At 37.2% G+C, this 7,276-nt stretch overlaps 1 long non-coding RNA gene across 1 annotated transcript; it reads left to right on the top strand.

Annotated features, from left to right (window-relative positions):
* The first annotated feature begins 3,703 nt into the window (after positions 1–3,703).
* LOC148691319 (uncharacterized) lies at positions 3,704–6,441 on the top strand. Its single transcript, XR_015955632.1, has 4 exons — positions 3,704–3,940; positions 4,498–4,736; positions 4,988–5,569; positions 5,857–6,441. It is a non-coding gene; the product is annotated as an uncharacterized LOC148691319 (long non-coding RNA).
* The last annotated feature ends 835 nt before the right edge of the window (positions 6,442–7,276 follow it).

The raw sequence follows: 7,276 nt of genomic DNA on the forward strand, positions 1-7,276 counted from the left end.
TAATTGATATTTATTTGCGGTTGTTGGTTGATGAGCTAGAGGATTTATGGAAAACGATGTCTGTACGTACGATAAGTCTACTAGGAAGATGTTTGTAATGCGAGTAGCAATGATGTAGACTATAAACGATGTTCCCACATATGTCATGGTTTCCTGGTGAAGCACTAAGGGTTATATACCATTGCCCAGTTTGCAAGGATGACGTCATATCTAGTTAGCATGCTGAAAAAGTTTGCTAGTTTAGTCATTGAAGATGGTTGCCATGGGACCACGAGTGGCATGAGAAGGACAAAGAGTTTGATGGCAAAATAGAGTTGCGGTTAAGACCCAGAGAATGGTTTGGTGATCAGATTTGGAACAACTTAACTGTTTGGATTTTGCTCCGTTTAGGAAAACTGTAACTAGGTCCTGACCATAAACACATCTGAACTGGACCCACATGTCTATGTTTTATTTATTCCCATACTGATCTATGTTAAAACTCAGACACAACCTTGATTTTATGCATGTTGAGAAAAATGTCTTCGACACAACCTTCATGTTATGCATGTTGAGAAAAATGTCTTCGACACACGGTTAAAGCTCGTTTCTATTTGAAGATAATGGGCATACGACCTTGTTTATGGATGAATAGGGATGGCAACATAACCAAAAGGTTCCTTACATTTTTTCACTTAAACTGAAACATAACCAAGAGTTTTTGAAGTTTCTATCTTCTGTCAAGTTTCTAGATAAGTATGTTTCAAATATTGGGTGTTGCGTGAATGTTGACGGCGGTAAACTTTTTGGACTGAAGAGTCATGATTACCATGGGATTCTATAACACCTACTTCCTGTTGGTATTCAACACATGTTGCCCAATGATGTGGTCAAGCCAATTATATTATTGTCTGGATTTTTTTTGCAATTGACTGCAATGTCGTTGCTAAAAACGGACGTTAATCAGTTGCACCACGACATCGTCCAGATCCTCTACAAGTTTGAACAAATATTTCTTCCAGCTTTCTTCACAAGTATAACCTACGTTACGGTTCACTTGCCGGCTAAGGCATTGCTTACTGGACCATTTAACTATCGATGGATACACCCAATATAAAGGTATAAACTCATTCTTAAAATGTTTATTCGTCGTCATACGACGAGTTTATCTCAATTGTATTAGAACATTTTTTTTTCTAGGCTTGTCAGTGACCTAAAAAAAGTGTATGAAAAAAAGGAAGCCCGAATGATCAATTGTAGAGGCTTGGGTCACATGCGAATTCCTTACATTTTGTGGAATGTATCTAAAAGATGTTCAGACAGCTTTTAATCGTCCAGAGTGCAATAATGACAGGGTGTGAGAAATGAGAAACTTTTTGTTTTTACCCAAGTCGCATGACCCCTTGGTGAGCCTGTACGAGGCGAGTCGTTTACCAAAAAGGACATGGTATACCTAGATGAGCATGAAGAGATGATGAAGGGGGAATATCCCATAAATTTATATGCCAAGAAGCACCATGAATTGTTTCTTCGATGGTTTCTCGAATATGTAAGTTTTATGCATTTGTATTGAACATATTGTACTAATTTCATCAATATCTTCGAAGCTGCTCATACTAAAAAGTTATGTTTTTGTATCATGTCAGGTGAATCGATTGAAAGCATTAAATTCACTCGCTTACACAAAATTGTTCTCAAGTTGCCATATTAACGGTGTCAAGTTTTTGGGGGCTGAGCACGATTAACAAGTTGTGTACGTAAAACAGCGGTGTCCATGTCCTGGGTGGTGGTGAAAGTACAGACATTGAGTTCTATGGAAAACTATCAAGTGTCGTACAAGTGCTTTACAAAGACTATTGTCAAGTGATCCTGTTTAAGTATCGATGGTTTGATACAAACCAACAGAGGTAGGGAAGTTATAGGAGAGACCATGGCTTACTATCTGTGATCACTAACAGAACTTTGTACAATGACGACCCTTTCATTTGGAAAGTATGGCAAAATAGGTTTTTAATGTAGATGACCCTAAGGTCGGAAGGGGTTGGAAAGTTGTTCAGATGATTGAGCATAGGAAAATGTATCTTATACTGGACCGAGATCCTAGTGCCAACGACAACAATATCAACGTCACTGATAAATGTCTAAAATCTTAGATAGAAATTGGTGCGGAAACACTGCATGATAGTAATCTTGTCCAACAACCATTTCAAATACTGGGAGTTGCTGGAATCTAAATACCAATTGAGCCAATTTCAATTGACCTAGGTGATCTTCCTCAATACGATCCACCAGAGGCCACGAACGACGACGGTGACGTACCTATCGATGATGAGGAATGTGAGATTGAAAATGATGACAACGACGATATCAAAAGTTATTATAGTTTAGAAGTGAGCTAATATTAATGTACTTTAATTTTGAATTGCTTTGTAAATTATATGAAAGTATATTTATTGTCATTTCTTGATCATATATTTAAATTAAATGCAATTGTATGTATCATAATATATATTCAATTTTATGTATCTATTTAACGCGGGGTTTACCAAAACAATTCAATTTCAAATTCTTCAGATATTTACGCAACGAATAACAAGAATTTGTCGTGCAAGTGTTTTAATTTTACGTAGAGGCAACCAAAAAAATTCAACTTTTTTTTTTTTTAAATAGTTCAGATATTTGAGCATTGAATAACAAGAATTAGTCGCGCAAATACTCTTTACGCAACAAATAACTTTGATTGGTTGCACACTCCATAATATTTGGCATGCTATTTAAATTTTCATGAAAATTTAAAGCGTAAATTACACTTTCATACCTCATGTTTGGGATCTATTTCAATTCTTTACAACATCTTTAAAACATTTCACTTTCATACCTTAAGTACTATTTCATTTCAAAATAATACCTCCGTTACATTTTCCATCCATTGATCTGTTAAATGCTGACGTGACTGCCAAATGTCTGCCACGTGGCAAATAAAATATTTTTTTAATTTTTTTTTTAAACCTAAATTTTTTGAAAAAAAAAAAAATTAAAACCAATGCCTTCCCTCGCCACACCCGGCCCCCCCCCCCCCCCCCAGTCCCAAGCGACCATAACCCAGAATCCAAAACCCTGCAAGAAGAAGAAGAAGAAGAGGGAGGCAAAAAAAAAAAAAAAAAAAAGTCCCAATTCGTTCCACCCGAGCCATCCCTTTCTCCCATTCCCCATCACCCCTCCCAAAAATCCCTCATCACCCACAAAAATTCCACCCGAGATTAGGTGGATCTACTACAAAACCAGTCCAAAAATCATCTCAAACTCAAAATATTCCTCCTGCTACTGCTGCTACAGTTTTTTTTTTTTTCCTCTTTTTCTTCCTCTCTCTTCTTCTCCTTCTTGCTACATCAGCAGGTTTTTAGGGTTTTGGGTTAGGGATAGGGATGTGGGTCGCTGGGGGAAGGATAGTGGGTTTCATTTAACAGATCAATAGATGGAAAATGTAACAGATGTATTATTTTGAAATAAAATAATGCTTAAGGTATGGAGGTGAAATATTTTGAAGATATTGTAAGGAATTGAAATAAACCCCAAATCTAAGATATAAAGATGTAATTCAGCCAAATTTAAATTTCCACCAAAATTCAAAAATTTTGCACGACAAATCTTCTACGACACGGGTTTATTTATGCGACAAAAACTGCGTCGCCCAAAAGTCTTCATTTTAATTATTCCAGAATGCCTATTCCTCTCCCCTCACTTTCTTCCTCTCGAGATTTTCCCAGCCACTCTATCGTGCACTCACCCTCTATCTCAGCTACTATCTCCCTTTCGCTCAACTACTCTCTCCCGCTCAACCACTTGCTCCTCTCTCTCAGCCACCCTCTCCTATACCCACAGCGCTGCCATCCTCTCACGCCGTCGTCCCTCTCTCCCTCTCTCACCATCGGTCACCCCAGCCGCCGTCCTCCATCTCCAGGTATATATTCAATTCCTTTGTTTTTTTTTTTTTTCAATTCCATTTACATTCCTTAATTAGGGTTTAGGGTTATTAGAATCTAATTAAGGTTATTAGATTAGGGGATTAGGTTAGGGGAATGTAATTTAGGGCTAATTTACATTAGGGTTAATTTTTAGTTTGTACATTATGGTTAATTTTTATTAGGGGCAATATTTAGGGCCGAATTAGGTTAACGTTAATGTGCGGATTAATTTGTTAATCTAAGTTATTAGATTAAGGTTTGGGTTAGTTTTTAGGGGCCGGATTAGGTTAGGGTTTTAGAGGATTAGGTTAGGGTTCTAGGGAATTAGTTTTATTACGTTTGTAAAAAGTGTCATTACTCATTTTGGGAGTAATTTGCAAAATTTATTTACATTTTTTATATGAAAGTAAAAGTGTAGTTGAAATTAGTTATTTTAGGAGAATTTGTTAGTTTCAAAGTTAGGATAATTTTTGGGGTATTGTGATTTAGTTTGTATTTTAATTGTTAATTTTAGTTAATTTCAAATTTTCTACATGTCTCGGCTTATTTCTAGCCGCTGGGCTGCGAGCAGTGGATCCCCGCACTGCTTCCACCACCTCCTACTGTGAGGAGTGCTCCAACGACAGTGGAGCCTCCAGTGGTTGCGCCAGGAGCACCCGATGTGACACAGGCGCCAGTGTCATCAACGTCTTCGGTGGCGCTTCTGCCTAGCGCAAGTCATACTCACCGGCGCACCTGCACCCCTGACATTGGCATCGACATCCACATCCGATGTCGACGGCACCCACCCAGGTAAAATAACTAAAATTAATTTGCATATTATTGTTAATTTGGTCAATAGTTGTTAAAAATAAATTGTTGCAACTGTCATGCATTTTTTGTGTTAAAACCAAATTGTTGCATGCTGCAATTGTGTGGTTGGATATCATATGCAGTTTTTTACTATTTGTAGGTGTTGGGAAATATTATAATTATATAGGAGGTTTTGCCGAAATTTTGGTAGAATTTTTAGTGTATGTTTGACATTTTAAATTTTTTTGCAGATAAGAAAAACACTCGAGGACCTTGCCGACAGCTGGTCACCCTGGTGACCAACGAGCGTATCATGATTGGATACGATGAGCGGCATCGAGCTACACCTACACCAAAGCAGCATAGTGCATTGGTACACGATGTTGGACACGTCGTTGGAACCAATTGCTTTATGTTGTGGAAATCGTGGCATGAAATCCTGACGGAGACGAAGGCCAACGTTCGCAACTTTTTGTCGGTAAGTAGCTAACTTTGTTTTATATAATTTTGTATAAAGTTAATATTATTTATATTAAAAAAATATTTTCCATATTTAACATCATTTTTAATTTAATTTTTTTAATTATTTGAATTTAATACTTGCTAAATTGTTGAGAATCTACAATTTCGACGACATAAACGAATCAATGGACAGCTACCTGAACATGTTGTTCTCACACTGGTATAAGCAGTGGAAAAGCAACCTCCACAAACATTCTAAGTTGTTTAATTATCCCAAGTTCGCTCTCGAGGAGGGTTGCCCGCTAGAGTTGGAGGACCGGGCGAACGGCTGGGCGTGGCTCTGTGCCCATTTTCAGGGGCCGGCATATCTGGTACGTATGTAAATATTTATTACTTGATTTTTCTAATTTTTTAAAATTATTACTAATTTGGTTAATTTTTTGTTTCATTTTCTTTAATATTACACTAATACATTCATTATGTTAACATAAGAAGTATTAGTGTACGTAAGTAAAACTTAATTTTTTGTTTCATTTTCTCGTCAAGCAGCTGCATGTAAGTAAAACTTAATTTTAAATTAGTACCTTAGCTTCTAAATTTTACAAAATTTAATTTGATATTAATTATTACTAATCCACTTCCTATCTTGTTGTCATAGGCCATGATGGTGGAGATGAGCCAGATTGAGCTTTAGGAGTCCGCCTTCTAGCTTCCCCTAGACACTCCGATTGTGCCGTGGATCTGCCCAAGGATGAGGGGTTTCAGATCCTGACTGAGACCTTGGATTAGACTGTCGGGCAGAGGCTGGGGAAATATTGTCGGGGAATTTGGCATGCTCGTCAGCATGCCACTAAGGCCTTATCATCTGCCCAGCCACGAGGCCAGGTCACGGCATTGACACATGAGGTAGCCGACCTAAGGAGTAAGCTCACGCTTATTGTTGAGGCCCTTGGCTCATCCGGCATCTGTCTCCCACCAGGTGTTGTTTGGCCCCGCCATCTTCGAGCCCATTCACTCGGAGCAGCCCCATAAACCGTCGACCTTCAAGACCTTCCACCCGCGGCAGGCCTAGGACCCGTCCATCTCTGAGCCTATCCTGCAACCCGACTTGCAGACCGACCTGCATCTCGCCTTATATGATGAACAAATAGCTTCATTTTTTTCGTAGTTTTTTTTTAGTTTAAAAATTTCAAGTTGTACGTACATTTCTCTTTGAGTATATAAATACATTACTCTTCCTCTATTTAATTATTATTTTTTTTTAAATTATTTTTTTTGGTTTAATTATTATTTTAAATCAAATATGAAACTAGAAAAAAAAAATTAAAATAAAATAATAATAAAAAATTGAACATGACACCACATGCCTAAAATGTATAGCTTATTTGTCACAGGATCTAGACATTTATATAGCTGTGATTCAAGCTATACCCCAGAAAAACACAAAACTTGCTCTTTGTATCCAATTTATTAAAAGCATAGGGTTGTAGCCAAGGATAGCAAGCACATCCAAAAGTTTTCAATGTGTGATATTCAGGAGTAGCCTTTAACAAAAGTTCCCAAGGACTAACATGAGAGGACTGAGGAGGAAATCTATTAATGAGATAGACTGCAGTTTAAAATGCCTCTAACTAATACTAAGAAGGTAAACCACTGTGAGTTAATAAAGTTCTACCCGTGTCAATAACATGTCTATATCTCCCCTGTGCACACCTATTTTGCTCAGAAGTGTGTGGACAACTCAGTTGATGAGCAATTCCTTGAGCATTAAGAAAGCTTTGTAAAATATATAGTACTTAAGAATCACCCCTGAATCGGACCTTAGATTTTGAACCTTACTATTAAACAAAGTTTAAACCTTCAGAACAAAATTCTCAAGTATAGAGCACACATCAGATTTGTACTGCAATGGATACAACCAACTATATTTGGTGAAATCATTAACCACGATGACAGAGTATATATATCTAGTACAAGAAGATCGTTTCCCTTTGGGTATTGTCTTTTGTTTCTTTTATCTAATTATAATTTGCAGTTACTTTAGTTTATATCGATAGTTACTTTAGTCTATATGAGAA

Source organism: Pyrus communis, chromosome 14 (genome assembly GCF_041283825.1).
Source record: "Pyrus communis isolate YQ-2024b chromosome 14, ASM4128382v1, whole genome shotgun sequence".
Classification (NCBI taxonomy): domain Eukaryota; kingdom Viridiplantae; phylum Streptophyta; class Magnoliopsida; order Rosales; family Rosaceae; genus Pyrus; species Pyrus communis.